The following is an 18,177-nucleotide window of genomic DNA, read 5'->3' as shown; positions in this document are numbered from 1 at the left end:
GACGACTTTTTCATGCTCGCTTCCTCCTCCGTCGCACGCTCCTGCGTGAGTCTGTTCGGAGACAGCTATTGGTTAGATTATTTCAGGCGTCACACAGTTACCATGGCCGCGGCCAGTCAGCAGCGCCACTCCGGCGGGTCAGGAAGCTAGCAGGACCGACATTTGAATGTGCAAAAAGTGACGAGAGGCAAAGGCGCGAAGACACTTCAACTGAGATTCTGGCTACAAATAACACAGCTTCTACCAAAGTCATTGAAAAAATTCTTGCTTTCGTGAAGCGGCGTCCTTTAAAGGGCAACTCCGGCGATTTTTCGGTGTGCATCGATTGAAATGAAATTTTAAGTCTGTATTCTTTATGATAGTCTGGCCTGATGTAAAATTTCGCACCTGAAACCGGCGTAGTTTTTCCGCAAGCGAATTTTGAAGACAAACGCTCCTCGACGCGAGCGGCACCCACTGATCGAGCAACTTCTACAGGCCACCCTGTTCTGTGACGTCACTGGCGGGGCGGCGTGTCAAGCTGGTTGTGCGTGCGCTGGCGCTGGCAGTGCAGGGGAAAACTGAAAATTGGTTTTGAGGAAAGTAAATGACGCAGTAATGGACACCCGAACCGCGACGTAAGGGAGGAGTGAAAGAAGAAAGGAAGAAAGAGGTCCGTAGTGGAGCTCTCCGGAATTATTTCGACCACCTGTGCAATTTCGCGCCATCTCAACGAGCCTGATGTGATGTGTACGCCAGAGTGATGGGTCATGGCAACTTCTTTTGTGCTGTGGGGTGCACAAATTCTTGATCTGTGACAACCGGCGTGATCTAGCGTAGGTTTCCTAGCGATAAGAACCTTCGCGACAAGTTGGTAAGAGCTGTCCGCTGTGTAAACTGGCCTCCGAGGAAGCATTCCCGCTTGTGCTCAGAACATTTCGCGCCAGATTGCTATGAAGACAGCGTATACTTCAAAGAGAGCTTTGGACTCGCTAAGGCTTCGTTCAACTGGCGCTTGAAGGCGTATTCTGTGCCAACGTTATTCTACTACAACCGTCTATCGCAGCGGCCAGCTGAACGAAGCGCGGCCGTCAGCGGTATGTTGGATTGTAGAACTGTAGCTGGCGTGAACTCACTTCCAAAAGCTCGCCGTCGAGATAAAGCTTCGCAGAGAGGGCTGTTGGTGATGCATGCCCCTGTAAGGACGTTGTGCATCGCGGCAACGTTCCGACAGCAGATTCTTTCATCAGGCTGGGTCGGCCGGCACTGGCCACACGAACAGCTGTCGGCGGGAACATCTCATTAACTTTTGTTCTGACGACTCTGTCACAAATGCATGCACGAGAAATGACTCAAGTAATCACTTCTCCGAGTTCAGACCGTCTCCGTGCTGCAGGTGACGCGGCCTGTGGTGTGACTCGGCTGGCTCGCGCGGCGGTGGATCATACCTAAAAGGCGACTCGCCCAGTCCAAAATCGTCGAATCAGTCGTCTTCTAAAGACTCGCTGGTCACGGAAAAGCTGTCCTCCGCGCTTTCAGTCATGTCGACAGCGCGGCTCAGGGCAGTTGTGATATCTTCGGGGACATCAAAGCGCGGCGAACCCGCTCGTGACGTCACAGTCAATACCGCACGAAGGCGCCTGCCCGGTTTCGGTTTTGCGGTTTCGGTTTCGAGTTTTGCATTTTTTGCTGTTTAAAAAATATTTCACGGTTGCTTTTGAAAACCTTGTATTGTACACATTAGAGGAGGTTCTTAGGAACACAAAACAGCCATTCACTTAAAATGGCTGAAAAATCGCCGGAGTTGCCCTTTAACGTCCCAGGAATACCGCACCTTTACTGAAAGCCCCTTTCAGAGCCCCATTAAATATATAATCCACCCGCTGACCGCCTACCCCGAGCCAGCAGCTTTCCCATGGAAAAACCCTCTGACACCTGCCCCCCCTCCCCTGCCTGCTAAAACTGATCAAGAAACGTATTATGCAAATAACAGTGCACAGTGCGGTCCCACGTAACGGTGTGTAATTTATGAAAACGATAATTGTCTGACTCCTCGAACGTTATGATGAGTGCGGTGAATATTTGTCTGGGGAGACTGAGAACAAAATATTCGTAGCAGGTAGTAAGTTTCAGAGAGCCCTCACCGTCAGGTTCAAGCTACGTCTCAAAAGCATACAAAATTTAGGAAGTGTACAATTGAGGATAACGTATTAAAGAAAAACGGCAGTAATTCAGCATTCTCAATATCATGAATATTCCTGAATATTCTGAATATACAACAGGAAGTTATTCAGCAAAAGGTAGAGGAAGACAAAGAGAGCAAAAAGCAAATGAACTTCTTGTATGGCGAAATTTGAAAGCGTAGGTCAAGGCAATAGAACTGGACAGGACAAGCGTTACTCGCGACTAGTCCTGTCCAGTTTTGTCGTTCCTGTCTTCACCTGCGCTTTCAAAAATCGGTGCGCTCTATCAAGTTAACCCAACAGACAACTTTGTTCATTTTTTTATAGTTTTACAACGTGGATATGTCTTATTTATAACGCACTGACTTCCAGACGAGCTATGCAAAAGTTTTTTACGCGATAGCGTCCGTTGAGCAGAAAATCCGGCGTCGCCGTCGTCGGCATTGTGAGCGAAAAGTCCACAGAGAACCAACCTGTTCGGACAACCTAGGTAACGTGACTTTGCGCAGTCATCACAGCCTGCACTCCGGATTGTGAGCAAAGTGACCACCATGACAGGTGGCAGTTCAATTAATTATTGGTCGCGAGAAGTTGCCCCGTAGGGCTCGGTACTGGGCTAGTCGGTCACTCATTCTTCAAAGATTAGATGTCACGCTGTTAGGGGGACCACAGAGAGAGGACGACACAACAAAGAACGTTCCTCTTTCTTTCCTTCTCCTTCACTGCGTCGTCCTCTCTCTGTGGTCTTCCTAACAGCGTGACATCTAATCTTTAAAGAAGTTGCCCAGAAGGAGCCACATGGGTCGCTCAAGCCCTGCCATCGGCAGGCCGGTGGGGTGGGGCGCATATATGGGCGCTAACCCATTAAAGCTACTGCGTCATACACTTAAAGCGGAGCTTAAGTGTCCAGTTTCTGTAATGCACCCTTGCGCAAATTAGCTTCGGTCGCAGCCGCACAATTACAGCGATTTAGCATAGCGCGATCAGCTGCCGCTGCCACGAAGAACCACTGCGCATGCGCAGATCACCCTAAACGCGCCAGTTGACGCCAGATGCCGGTCAGCTGCGAGCATGTCTGTCGCGTCGGTACCTATTAGCGGGAGGCGCAACATAGCGCGATAGAACGATGACGCACAAAGCGTATTGCAGTAATTACAAAATAAGGCGATAAATAGGTGTATTAACATGAATGCAAGAAATGGAAATTAGAGAACACGTGAGGCCCCATCCCTCTTAACCAGTCGTCGAAAGCCATCAATGCAAATCACCGCTCTAATCTAATGTGCGTTTGTCCGTTAATATGTGCAAATAGCGGTTGCTCACGCTCGAGCAGACCAAGATCACCTAGCTGGCGAGGCTTAGGGCGCCTTGCGTAAGTAAGACTGGCTGAATGGTGAAAAAAAAAAGCACCTGTGACATTTCAGGTTATCTGTCAGTGGTGACAATATTACAACGAAGGGATGCTCGCGGTTTAAGAAAACGCAGAAAATATATGGCGCTTTGTCGTGTAAGGTGTAAGGTGTACGACCATCAAGCTGCCGTGGTACGACAGTGGATCGGTAAAGCGAGGTTAATAATCTCGCAGGCAAACTGTTTACACAGCTAATTTACAGAAATCATTGAATGTCCAAGGATCCACCTTAACGCGACTGTACGAGGTTTCAGGTCGAGAAGCGCCATATCTTGGCCAGAGTGTATGTCCGGGTCACGGTGGTCCGGGTGTCTGGTTCGCTTTGAAAAGCACGGGGGGCGGCTGGGGAGTCCTTCTGCGCGACCTCACTCTCACTACCTCACAACACCGTCGGTCTATTTCCCACGCTCACACCTTCGGTAAAATTCGAACAAACACGCTCATTATACCAGCAAAACTTACTCTTATACCGCCCTCGGCCTAAACCCTCCTTCCCCAATCATTCTCTGCCCATGCCCATTTTCGTGCAGCAACATACACTTAACAAACGTCACACACACACACACATATACATATTTGATTTTCTTTGGGATTTTATGGGTCCTTCTGAAAAATCTTGAGGGAGTTTCATTGCGAATACAGCATAAACACGAACACGCGTTTATAACACGTCCAATGGCCAACAGTTTTCGGCGACCCCGCCATTAGTTGTTGGTGTAAAAGAAAAAAATATATAGTTATCGTACATGAGGATACTTCTATGAATTATATAACCACCTACTCACGCGCCTCGTCTCGCCGAGAAGCTGTTCCTGAGACAAAACCTTTCATTTTCTCTATGCACAACAGTTCTTAGGAAAACATAAAATAAAAGTTTTGTCGATTCACGTCTGTAACTGTGGCCATGGCAGCATTTCAGCTCACTGTATACTTCAGTAACGACGATATGGGTGTTGTTGGCGTCATTCGTGCTATTCCAGCTCCCAGCCGAGAGGGTATACGTGAATTGCACAAGTGAAAGTAAGTCCGTGGCCGCGGCGCAGCTATGAGTCTATAAGCCATGGCCTCATTCACTGAGGCAAGGTAATCCAAGACATGTACTGGGCTGTCCTACCCTTACAAAAATGGATGTCGAGTTTCTTTTGAACATGTATGGAGAGCCTAATGATTCTAAAGGATCTCTATAGAAACTCGCTGTCTATCGAGTCAGCTCATTAAGTAGTCTATTTACTCTTTAACGAGACCTAACTATAAAATTTTGCTCTATACGCAGTCAACAGAGATTCTTTAGAATTGGTTCTATAAGAGTTCATAATGAGTCAAATTTTATAGAATTTCTTTTGTGCCTTCACTATATGAACTCGCTCCGTTCGCAGTCAAAACAAATTCAATAGAATTTCCTCCGTAAGACATTATAATGAGTCAAATTTTATAGAATTTCTTTCCTGCCTTCACCATATGAATTCGCTCCGTTCGCAGTCAAAACAAATTCAATAGAATTTCCTCCGTAAGACTTTATAATGAGTCGAATTTTATAGATCGTGTTTTGTGCCTTCGCTATACGAACTCGCTCCGTTCACAGTCAAAACAAATTCAATAGAATTTCCTCAGTAAGACATCATAATGCGCCAAATTTTATAGAACTTCTTTCGTGCCTTCACTATATGAAGTCGCACCGTTCGCGTTCAAAACAAATTCAATAGAATTTCCTCCGTAAGACTTTATAAGAGTCGAATTTTATAGATCTTGTTTTGTGCCTTCGCTATATGAACTCGCTCCTTTCGCAGTCAAAACAAATTAAATAGAATTTCCTCCGTAAGACTTTATAATGAGTCGAATTTTATAGATCTTGTTTTGTGCCTTCGCTATATGAACTCGCTCCTTTCGCAGTCAAAACAAATTAAATAGAATTTCGTCCGTAAGACTTTATAATGAGTCGAATTTTACAGAGCTTGTTTTGTGCCTTCGCTATATGAACTCGCTTCGTTGGCAGTCAAAACAACTTCTATAGAAATGGCTCGGTATCGCTTCAAAATGAGTCAAATTTTTTAGAGCTTGTTTCGTGCCTTCGCTAAATGAATTCGTTCCTTTCGCAGTCAAAACAGAATCTGCTGCATTCTCTCCGTAAGACTTCTTAAGCCAAATTTTATAGATATTGTTCGCAGTTTTCACTATATCAATTCGCTCTAAAAGGCGGTAAAACTTTAGATCAAACTGCACATCAGCAAGCTAGAAATAATTCAACGCAAGCATATAACATTAAATTTTCGAAAGGCACCTCTGAATCGACGACCGATCTCAAGAAAAATTTGGCAGAACACAGCGGCAATGTATTCGTTTGCTTTCTTGAGTAAAAAAACAACCTCACCGCCGTTACGATCACTTGAAATCTCCAGAAACTGGATCAACAAAGCGTACAAATATATGTAACGAATATTTTTTTCCTCATTGAAAGACAAAATATGATCAGCTCTCACTACTGACTAATGAGCATGAATAGGAGTAGCCTTGTACATCGTTGTCATTGCATTCGCCTTTTTTCGAGTTCTTGTTGATTTGTGTCTGCACCAGTTGTTTCCTTTTTTTTTGGCGAAAAAATGGGCCTTCTTCCCGTAGCGTCCTGTCTATAGCATATACGCTGCGCACGTGCTCTACCACGAGCAATGTTTGCCGACCAAGCACACGACGCACTGTGCGACAGTAATTCGGTGCAGTATTAGCAGAACCTCTTTAAAACTTCGTAAGTCACCTTTCCAACATCGCAAAAACACTTTTACCATGGCGTTGCGGCTCGCGAGGGTCGGGAGTTGGGTGCAGCACTGAGGCCTGGCAAAGCTGCGTTTCACCGTTCCGTCGCGACTGCAGCGAGGTGACGGTTCATTTGACGGCTTGACAGAGTTGCGCCTAATTCCTTTATCGCCAAAACAACACAAGGCAGAAGCGTGCACAAGAGGCGCGCGACATTTTTCGGACAATATATTTCTCCAGCGCTGCACCCGATTTCTGCCACCCCCCCGCCCCTCTTAAAAAAAATGACCTCAATGGTAAAGACCCCTTCCGCTGTAAAGAGAGGCTGACTTCGTGAGTTTTGCAAAAGAGTAAACCTGTAGTTGAGACGGGCAGCCGCTACAGTAAACAGGCCCATTATTAAGATTATGTTCCTAACGTGCTTTTTTTTATCTTCGCTAGTATCTGTAGACACAAATTAATAAATATTGTTTGTTTTAAGCGCTTCCCACATTTTGCAACAGACCAGCTATCAGGCCTACAATTCAACTTCACTGTGTGACGAAAATTCCTTTACCATGCTGGCAGGGCCCCACCTTGAGTATTTAGTCGTTAGGTGCGTATTAACTCTATGTTAGGTGCAATGCTGGCTTTTCTAGTCCGAGCAGATGTGCGCGCGCTTCATGCGGACGCCTACCGCGCAGTCTGATAGTCGATCCTCGACTCAAGGACGCTGAACCAGGCGTTGGCTTCTCAAGGGAGGGAGATGCGTCTAGAACTACGTTGGTAGAAATGCCAGCACTTCTAATTATTAGTCCTGCCACACAGAATGAATTTCGCACCACAGAGTTACCGGCTCTCCCAAGGAAACAGAAACCGAAACTCCGTCCACGAGCAGCGGCAAAAAATAAAAAAAAAGTCACACCGAAGCCAATCCAGTCCAATCCCAAAGTCGTCAGCAGCGGCGCCATGTTCTTTTTGTTGCCGGCCGGCCGGGTGGCGTTTCGGGCGTAGTTTTTTTTTGTTGCTGTTGCGACTTGTGTGGTGTTTTCGTGCTGTGGTTTTCGAATGTGCTACAAAGCTGGTGCGTGACCTGCGCGCTTCGAAAGACCTTCTGAAGCACCTGAAGTTCTTCTCAAGATATTGGACGTCGTATTGCGCCCTGCACCACGCCGTGACAATGCCGGCATCAACGTGGAAGAACGAACGACCTTGTGTGATTGCTTACGAATGTGAGTACAGTTCTTGAAATTATCTGCCAAAATGTTGTACTGGGGTGCGTGAAGTGCTGTAAATGCTGCTGGGTGTTGTCTGACAACTTCTTCGGAGTGCAGTAGAAGTTTGAGTTCGATGCAACGGCTTCCGCAAGTGCGATGTTTGCACGTGACCGCGAACCTGTCACACAGCCACGGAAACCGTCGCTTCGCGCCTATAACTTCCTCTCCGCAGCGACGAAGTTGTGACATGGAGTACAGTTGCATGTTTTTACTCTCATGATATCGTTGTGCTCATTATTGCGATGATTGGGACCAACGAGCGGAAATCACTGTGTTGGAACGACGTATGCTTCTCAGTGGCAGTAGTTCCCGGCGTTTATTCGTGCTTGTATGTGTGCGTGTGTACAGGGTATAATTCCAAGCTGAACAAAACATGGTCTGCCGAGTCCACGTTACAAATGCTCACAGTACTCAGGCCGTTCAGTGCCTAGAAGTGGAATGACGATGTAGCTACAACCGACTAGAGTTGCGCACGTCAAATGCAAGAGGAATGTTGCCGATGAGTTTCGCCGCGAAAATAACTTTTGGTAATCTCTTTCCGGCGTTATTCGCTCATAGAGAGTGTTTGTGGGCACTGGCTTTGGTTTTTTGTTTTTTTGGCATTTCAAGCATACTTCGTACTGGTGCAAAAATGAATTGCACACTTACGGCTGTACCATCGCAAACTGCGCATGATGTTTTCGTCTATGCTTTGAAATAATTTTATTTCGAAGGAATTTATGGTGACGCATGCGTTTTCTCCAGAGTTTATCAAAGAGAGAAGTACTGAGACTTGGATTTGGCCGAGATGTTCCCACTTGCACTGTAGTGTCATGCCGTAAAAAGCTTATTATTTTATATTGAGTTTTGTTATGTCTGTGGTATTGGTGCTGATTCATTTGCCTGGCTGTAATCTCACTGCTTTTCTGCAGCAACTGGAATATAGCTTTATTGATCTCGCTACCAGAGTGCTAGAGATATCGTGAGTTTTTAATTTATGTAACTGAATGGAGTCATTTATATGGATGCAATGGATTATACTGGCTAGCAGTTTAAAATAGTTATGTGACATTGTTAACGCACTTAATATCTTTCTACAACTATTTCAGCAGTGTCAATCCAGCATTAGTGGAGCAGGGAAGTGAAAAGTTTTCTAAATCCAGCAGGATCAGAATCCATCCCTTTGCTTAACGAGGGGGTCGTCGGCATCACCATCTTGTCAGATGTTTAGTGAGTGCAATTACTGTGTTTGAGTAGCCATTCCCAGAGACTCAGATGTAGACGCTTTGTGCTGCCTGTGAGCTACTGAGGTTGAGTGACAGCTGTTCTCAGTTTTCACTGCACCTAATTTACTTACTGCAATTAATCAGTCACTTGTAAAACACAGAAGACAGGTGAATTAGTTCTCTAAAAAAAGTGATTGTGATTGTCACTGCATTATAGTGGCAATAAATATGTATTAGATGAATACTGTTACAGGCTAATGTAATAGTTATTCATTCTTATGAAATGTTCTTGTCTGGCAGCAGTATCAGTCACAGCTGGGTGGTGTTTATAGTTCTTTTCGAAGTGTACATGCCATTTATTTTGAAATCATATACTTTCTGTATTGTGCTGTTAGTACTCTTCAAAGCTAGATCACTAGAGTACTACTGCTTGTAGATTCTGATCTGATTGATGCTTTTGTTTGCATTAGTGTGAAAGCAGTTGTGTGGTAGGTCTCACTGACTGATTTTTTTTCTTTGGCCTATACGCAGACATCTGGGTACTTCAGACTGGCAAGCATGGGTGGTGCCTACCTGACACCTCCTCGTCTCTGCGCAGACAAGAATGATGCACCTAATAATCTACCGGCCATGTCACATCATTGGCTTACTGCAAGTGGTCAGCACAGTTTATGAATGGAAATGCTGGTATCTATGCAATTGAATTATTGTACTGTGGGATATGCACAATGAAGATCACATCCAAAGAATAGATGGAAGTGCCGATATGAACCAACAGTGCCTCCTTTTGACCAATTTTTATTTTCAGAATAATGCACTCAATTAAAAGATATGAATTCTAAACTAAATATGTCTATACCAGCATAGTTAGGAAGTCAGATCTTGTATCAAGCATTTGCATATTTTAAATGTGTGCTTTGAGTTGGTTGTTAATATCCCAGCACATTTATCCTCCTTACTATTTACTACAAAGGAATGAAATAGATTGGTTTTCGAAATATTTGTTTTGTTTCTCCTCTAAACCGAATATAGCTTTTCTTCTCATTTTTCTTTTTGTTCAGTTCACTTGATTACTGCAGCATATCATAGCTTTCTTTAGCAGTGAATTTTGCAGCCTGCTTATGATGGTCTTTTAGATTGTTGGGCAAGCTGACCATTATGAATCCAGGCAACACTTAAACTCAGCTCAGGAAAGCATATGCATAGGTATAGTATTAGTTGCCTGTGGACAGCAGCAGTTGAGTGAAGAAAGGGGGCTGTAACAGATGACATTCACAGCTTATGTTGTCACCCAACAAGGATTATTGAGCAGCCAACTGTTAAGCATCCTATTCTGGCCGCCTTGTATTCCCTATGGTTGGATCAATTTGTACATGTGAAGCAATGTAGGAAAACACAAGTTACATATATGTAATGAAAGAAACCAGTTCTTTTGTTGGCACAGTCAGAGATTTGATGTACAGCTTTTTTGTGGTTAATAGCGAGTAGTGCAAACCAGTCTGAATTAAATTGCCAACAAAGGCACGTCCTTGTAGCAAATGGTAATATGCAGGATGGCTATCTGGTTCATTATTGCTCAGTATCAGACATAAAGTACTCCTTGAAATTTGCATCCTCATGGGACGATTTTCAGTCATGTAGAGTAGAAATGAATAATGTACTTTGTTTTGTCATTCTTGTACTTTGCGTCTTGCTTTAATTAAGAATTTATTCCTGCTCAAAGGAGTACAGACACCTAACTTTTGGGTGCATGTTTTCTGCTTTGTAATGATTCGTAAGGCATGGATTATTATGTGGTATTCTAGTATGCCCGCTAAATAATTTACAGTTCAATTTCTTTCTCATGCTGTTTCGGTTTCAACAGCCGAACGATCACTGTGACATCAAAGTGTGCTTACAGGTCTAGGAGACATGAAGAAACTGATATAATCACTGCTTTGTCCTTTTAATTTGCTACAATGCTAAAGCCAAGCAGCCTCAACAGCCGGAATGACAACAAATGAAGAAGCAGCAATTTGCTGTTTTTTCATGCCTCATGTGACCTATAAGGGCACGTTAACGTTACATTCGTTGTTCGGATGTTGAAACCGTAACAGCATGAGAGAAAAATTCAATTATAAATTATTTATAGTTTGCAGCTGAATACCACCCGGTGATCCATGCGTAGTAGTGTCTTCCACATTACTGTGGAGAAGAAAGCATGCCACCAAAATTAGGTGCGTGTACTGTTTTAACAAGAGGCAGTTTAATTCTGGAAAGTAGATCTCACGTGTCCTCTTCAAAACAATTGTGACTCCTTCATCATGTTCACTCTGCTGTGCATGCAATCCTTGGGACAGCTGTAAATGATATCCTTTCAGAATACTGCATAAAGGTATACAGTGCTTTCTAACTTTTAATTCTCACAGAATGAACATGCAGCTAGCCTTTTGCTGTGGCTCCGACTAGCATTGTGTACATTATGTAGGGCATAAGTGAATAAAATTAAGGCAGGCATATACTCAGAGCTGTTGAAGGCAGAAGGCTAGGCAGTATTTGTTTGAGTCGCTACTCCACTGTTTTTTCGTGAAAACATACTCTCTCTGAGGTGTGATCTTCGTTGCACATGTGGCGCAGAAAATGAATCTAAAATTACTTGATTGTCTCAAAATAAAATGTGCTCGTACTGTTCGTGTGCCATGTCTCCTATCAGTTTCATCATAAATGCTGCTAATTACTAAGGCTCGCCAGGAGCTGCAAACGTTCAATTCCATAAGCTGCTGTAAAAGTTGCTAAGTGAAATAAAGTTAGTTGATTGTATGTCGTGTGCTGTTGCTCTGTATGATTTCTTGCATGCTTACAGCAATCAGTGGTTACATCATATATGTTACATTGTACATGCTGGGCTTCTATAGGAATGTGGTGGCCAATTAGTTATTGGAACTCATTACTCAGATCTTATACAGTGTCAAAAGGAGCACATTGCAATGAAATAAATGCATTCCTATGGATTTACGTAAAATTCATATAACTAGTTTCAAAAGAAAGTTGTTACAGTATTTCTTTTAAAGGATGTTAGCCGTGTTCCTATAACAATGCGGTGGCCAATTAGTTATTGAAACACTGTACCCAAATTCTGTACAAATTCAAAAGCAGCACATTACAATGAAACGAGTACACTCAAAAGAATTTCTAAACAATTTCTCAAGGAGTTTCTAAAGCAAGTCATTACAGAATTTCTTTTAAAGGACATTAGCCACATTTCTATAGCAATGCGGTGGCCAATTAGTTATTGAAACACTGTAGCCAAATTCTATACAGATTCAAAAGCAGCACATTACAATGAAATGAGTGCGCTCAAAAGGGTTTCTAAAGAGACTCCTCAAGGAGTTTCTAAAGCAACTCATTACAGTTTTTCTTTTAAAGGACGTTAGCCGTGTTCCTATAACAATGCGGTGGCCAATTAGTTATTGAAACTCTGGACAAAAATTCCATACAGATCTAAAAGAAACTCATTACATTTTAATGAGTAAATTTGAAAGACTTTCTAAAGAATCACAAAAGCAATTTTTGTAAGGGTAAGAAATTCCTTAAAGCTGAATGTCCTTCTTATCCTAACGTCGTTCAATTAAACCGGAGGTGGTGGTGCCAATGCGCACTGTGTGTCGTGAAGTTTTGTGAACTGAATATTTCGATCAAACGTAAGTTCTTTCCCTAGTTGCCCACTGGGCGTAGATGAATATGCCGCGAAAGCCGTCGCACGTTATACGAGGTCTGTTAGAAAAGTATCCGACTTTATTTTTTTTTTGCGAACACCTGATGGATATGAAACAAGCGCGATTGCATCACGTGACCTTGAACCTTCGTGCGCATGCACGAATTTTTTCCCGCCTACCGATAGCGTCAGTCGCTGGGAAGCAGCATTTGAGTGAGGCGGTGCGCAGTGCTCTCGTCGGTTTTTTATTGCAAGGAAAATGGCGGAGTGACAGGAGCAGCGCTCCTCCATTAAATTTTGCCATGAAATGAGCGACAGCCAAGTGGAAACCATTCGGAATATTCAGACGGCTTTCGGTGAAGATGCTATGAGTAGCACACAGATTAAGCAGTGGTACAATTGATTTAAAGATGGCCGCACATCGGTGGAGAGCGAGCCACACTCCGGTCGGCCATCAACATGCCGAAATGACCAGGTCATTGCCGAACTGAACGCTGTGGTGATGCGGGACCGTCGCGTGACTATCCGAGAAATTGAGGAAGAGGTGGACATGAGCAATTTTTCCGCACATTCCATTATCACCGAAGATTTGGCCATGGAGAGAGTTGCGGCGAAATTCGTGCCGAAGCTGCTCACGGTGGAGCAAAAGCAGCTTCGTGTTGAAGTCTCACAGGACATGCTGGATTCCGCAAACAGTGACCCCGACTTAATCAACATCATAATAACTGGTGACGAGTCTTGGGTGTACAGGTACGACCCGGAAACCAGATCCCAGTCGTCACAGTGGAAGCATTCCACGTCTCCAAGACTTCAGAAGGCCCGCCAAGTGCGCAGCAATGTGAAAGTGATGCTGACTGCTTTCTTTGGCACCCTCTGTGTGGCAGACCACGAGTACGCACTCCACAGGGTCAAACAATGACCAAAGAGTGCTACAGGGATGTCCTTTGTTGCCTACGTGATGCTGTGCGGCCCAAGAACCCGGAGTTGAGGTCAACAGGAAAGTGGCGCATCCATCACGACAATGCTCCCGCACATTCCTCGCACTTGATTCAGACTTTTTTGGCGAAAAACCAGACTCCTGTAGTTCAACACACTCCTTACTCTCCTGATATGGCCCCTGCGATTTGTGGCTGGTTCCCAAAATCAAAAGGCCATTGAAAGGAGCGCGATTTCAGACAAGGAAGAGCATTATGGCTGCAACGACAGCTGAGCTAAACTCCATTCCGAAAGGGGCCTTTTCGGAATACTTCCCAAAATGGCAGCACCGCTGGGAGAAGTTTGTGGAGTCCCAAGTAGACTACTTTGAAGGTGACTAGGTTTGGAACGCTCCAGTTATGCAAGTTTTTTTTCTACGGCCAAAGGTCGGATACTTTTCTAACAGACCTCGTATTTCTATTGTGCAGTATACTGACATGTCGTACATTACGACCAGGTTCGAGCCCTAGTGCCGGGTAGCTCGGCACCAGAGCACTTATCAACACGTGTTGCCCGTACGTAGAAGTTCTTGCGTAACAAGGGACACAAATCAACTACGTGCCATTCGCGCATTCGCTACAACAGAAGACAAATCACACGTCCGCAGAGACATGTCGAAAGCTAATGCGTTTCCGCTACGAGGGGAGAGTGCTGCATAGTGCATTCTACAAACGCTTGAGCGTTGATGGCGACGGCCCGAAGAAAGCCTCGCTTTTGCGCCTGATCATTTTTTGCCTTTAGGTGTCTAACCTAACGAGCCGCTCTTCGCGAAAAGGCTGACGCGTGGCCCGTCCGAGCAGAAGCCGTGCAAACGGAAATTACTTGTCGTTCGCGTCACCGCCTTCGATTCCGCGCTCGAAGGACGACCATGCATTTTTTTCTTCTTGGCTTGTTCATGTCTACCGTCCCCCGAAGAGACGTGAAGCGCTCGTATTTACATGGCCATTTACTTTTGCAAAGCGCCTATTGCGTATGGCGAAGGTGTGAAAGAGGCGTTCTGTTAATGTATGCCCATTACTTTCTTTTAACGTCTGGATGCTGACGGGGGATCTTAAAGCTTGCTCTTTGAGTTTCGATTATGCGAGAGCCGTACTGCCTACCACGAGAGACTATTCTCTTCTTGCAAAAAAGCTACGCATTAGATGGAGAATGAATGCGAAAAAAAAAAAAAAAAAAACGCCTCCTTCTTCTGGAGAGGTGTTATTGAGTTGCGTGATGCACGTAGACGTTATCAACCTCGAATTCCAAAGCGCCGATGCTTAAGTCAAGCACGAAGAGGAAATGACCACGGAACGACGGGCACAGCAAACGCCATGCCTATAGCGGCTCTGTGAAATTTAAAAGCATGCGAGAACCGCAAAGTGGCAGTGCATTTGAAACAAACCTGAGCAGCTTTCCTCATTTTCCCTTTTTGTTGTGAGCGCGCGTGCGCATGCGTATGAAGCGCATTCATCAAGGATGCGCGTTAAGAAATTTACATATGGCGCGCGAATGCTACCGTGTGTAGAATACGAACTACGCGGTTGCTTGGAATTCTTTCTTTTTTTGCTTTTCTTTTGGCCTCGGCATCTTCAGTCTTCAACGCATGCGCAGTAACTCAGGCCTGTTTTGCGGTGTTCAAAAGAGGTAGGGAAAACAGTTACGTCCTTTTTTCGGGTGCATATAAGGCTCATGCGCGTGAGTGCGTCAGTCCTTCCAAGACCACACTCATCCCGTTGCTTTCAAGGGTGCAGTGATGAGTCAGTTGCATGCATCATGGCCAGGCTGCAGTGATGATACACGCATGGGCGATCACTTTAGACGCCCGCACTCAGGTTCGCAGTCACTCAAGGCCAAAAGCCCGGTTATTTCTTGGCAAGAAAATATATACACAACGGCATCGAGCTGGCATGTCGAGAATCACTTAGACAGTGAAGCTCACAATATATCACCCCAGTTATACAAGTCCTCTAAACACACGTGGCAGATAATCTCAAGGGAAAACGAGCAATTCGGCTTTGAACTAGTACAGGACCTAAGAACACTTTTTTTTTTGTGTGTGGATTTTCACCTGCTAGAAGCGGCACTTTAGAAATCATTTACCCCTGGTCGTTTACCGTTAATGCCTTGCACGTAACCTGTGATGCTTGCCCGTGCAATACAGCGTAGCGAGCAGTACGACTAAGCATTACGATACATGAAACATGAGGCTCTCAATAAGGTTTTCTCAGCAATTTCAATGGTATACCGAAGCTTCTTGTCATTTAACAAGGTTGTATCGATGCAACATATAGCGGACTCGGATCCGCATCCGGGGACACTCCGAAACCCTTACTTGAGGCAACGACCTCCGGAAAAATGCAAAATGAAAAAAAAAAAACGGCTTGTTTTATTCAGTTGCGGTAAACCTCGCTCAGGGCCTCACGTAGCGCTGTTCAACGAAGCGGCGTGCACTGAGCGTTTTCAGTGGACCTGACCTTCGGTTTCGAGAAAAAAAAAGAGCATAACTACAAAGCTATTAAACCGTTTCCTCACACTCTCAACCCAGTAACGTGGCATTCAATTCTGGAGGGATATTCTGTGCTTTGACTGCAATGGCCGAGTTGCACATCGATGTCATAAGACCAGAAACAATCATACGACCGCGGTATATGCATACATGCCCATCTCTTTCAAAAATGCGGCTTGTAATGCAAAAATACGGGACAGAGACGTATATGCACCGCAATACTTTTTTACATATGCCTTGCCGTAAGTTTTCTCTGATCCCTTTTACATAGCCACAAAGACCTTCACATGCCTTACGCTTCAGTCAGCCGCGACAGCCTCCTTTCGGTGGAGACTAAATAAAAACACTCTTGTGTTCGGAGACTTGGGCACTTGTTAAAGAGCTCCATGTAGGCGTAATTGATCCGAAGCCGGTCAGCTTCGGCGTATCCCATGATGCACTTCTGTCACGTATCTGTCGTCGTGCCGCTCCAGCACTTATATCACCATCACCTGTGGTCCGCGCCGTCGGCGTAAAAGCAGTGTCTCCTACGCGGACGCCCCTTGATGCGCCTCCGTCGTAAACCAAACAAAGCTGGAGGAGAGCACCGGACAAACTGAGAATGTCTCGCAACGGACGACGAGACACTGCCGTCCACAGAGGGCGCCAAACGGAGATAGCCGCGGTAACGGACGACGTGAGATGACGACGACACAGGCGGCGACGCTGCCTCGTTCGCCAGCCCCAGCAGGAAAGCCCCGAAGACCAGCTGCGGCGGCAAAAGCGACAGCAATAAAGAAGCCACCGCCGAACGGAGGTGGAAGAAGAAGGGACGAGGGGGGGAGCGGCGTGTGTGCTACGCGTCGTTCAGCAACGAGGTGGCCGCCGCCGGCTGTCCCAGTTCGGGGCGGCGCGGGGAGCAGTCCCGGCGCGGTCGCTTCCGCAATGCGAGCCAGCCCATGCCCGGGCCGACCGACCACTTTCGCCGCCTCGCGCTTTCGCGCCGCGACCCCCGTGACGGCCGCCATCGGCCCTGTTGCTTCCTGTACGCAACGCCGCCGCGTGCCTACTATATCGTCGTATTTGCGAGTGGCCGTCGAGCCGCTGAGGGCGCAGCTCCTGCGGTGATGATTGATTGATCGGTCACTGTACTGAGCATAAAGTGCTTCGAGCTAGCGTTCTCATCGGAATTAGGCGCCAAAACGCCCTTCAGGTTCCTAGGCGTTCGCCCGTCCGTCCTCGCCCTACCTCTTTCAACAGCATCGACGCAGCTCAGTCAGATAAAAACCGCAAAGCCGCGGGTTGACTTATGAGCCGTGGGAGGACAAAGCGAGCCGTGGTGCAGGCAGGGGTGGCTACGAAACGCAATGTAGTATTACCGTAAACCAACTTACACACAGCGATATGCGCTCAACTGAGATAAATGCCAGTGACATGAAAGCCTTTAAATCTGCCACCAGCTGCACTCTACTGACACGGGCTCTCGAACAGTTAACAACCCCGACAACTGCGCGGGACGTAATCTGTTAACGCTTTAGAAGACAGCTGCCGTAAGCTACGAATCGAACCGGGGGCCGTATTGTCAGCTTTATTTTCAGTGTTCACTTGCGATCCCCTGTCATTGATGACGTAGACCGTGGCTTCCTGGTGACGTGGGCAGTGGCGGAAGACACCAGTGACAGAGGGCAAAAAAAAAAAAATGTAAACCGAAACGAAGCGTTACAAAACACGGCTGCAGGTTGTCTCCCCTTGCGGAAGAGAGCAGCGTATGCGCGCGCGTTGCGTATTTTGAAAAGTTATGACTTATCAGTCACCAGGCATACAAATGCGGACGGAGACAGTGACGATGGGCTTTCAAGTTCTGTCCCGTCTATTTCTGCCTCATCGAAGCAGCCAGCTAAACTGGGGAGATTGTATGGAAGAAATAAGAGAAGACCATGAATAAAAAACCGCAAATACCCGTGTCACAATCGGTGAGACGAAGACCGGTCTCGTCTTGACAGCCTTTGCATTCGCTGCAGGCGTTCTTCGACGGTGTGTGACAGGTTGCGCTTTCTTCACGCCACTCAGGCTGCCGCATGATGGTAGCGTTTTATTTCTTTTTAGTTTTTTTTTTGTCTGCACTCCTCTCGTTTCTGTATTGTTGCTGTTAAACACATATCGAAGGCGAGCAAATGAACGCTTCTTCAAGGAGCGATGGTGCTGCTTCCAGAGGTCTTGCTTGCGACGCCCCTGTTACGTTGCCCGACGAACATTTCT

At 45.8% G+C, this 18,177-nt stretch overlaps 1 protein-coding gene and 1 long non-coding RNA gene across 2 annotated transcripts in view; one reads left to right on the top strand and one right to left on the bottom strand.

The window, feature by feature from the left end:
- Ptr (patched domain-containing protein) overlaps positions 1–18,177 on the bottom strand; it is a 100,002-nt gene that overhangs the window by 58,476 nt on the left and 23,349 nt on the right. The gene's annotated exons all lie outside the window — the stretch shown is intronic.
- Positions 7,135–11,581, top strand: LOC149341452 (uncharacterized). The gene is made up of 2 exons (XR_016282930.1): positions 7,135–7,532; positions 9,314–11,581. It is a non-coding gene; the product is annotated as an uncharacterized LOC149341452 (long non-coding RNA).

The sequence above is a fragment of the Amblyomma mixtum genome, chromosome 5, assembly GCF_055824585.1.
Source record: "Amblyomma mixtum isolate Tamu chromosome 5, ASM5582458v1, whole genome shotgun sequence".
NCBI classification, from domain to species: Eukaryota; Metazoa; Arthropoda; class Arachnida; order Ixodida; family Ixodidae; genus Amblyomma; species Amblyomma mixtum.
The sequence above is the reverse complement of the archived record's forward strand: the minus strand, read 5'-3'. Positions and strand labels throughout refer to the sequence as shown.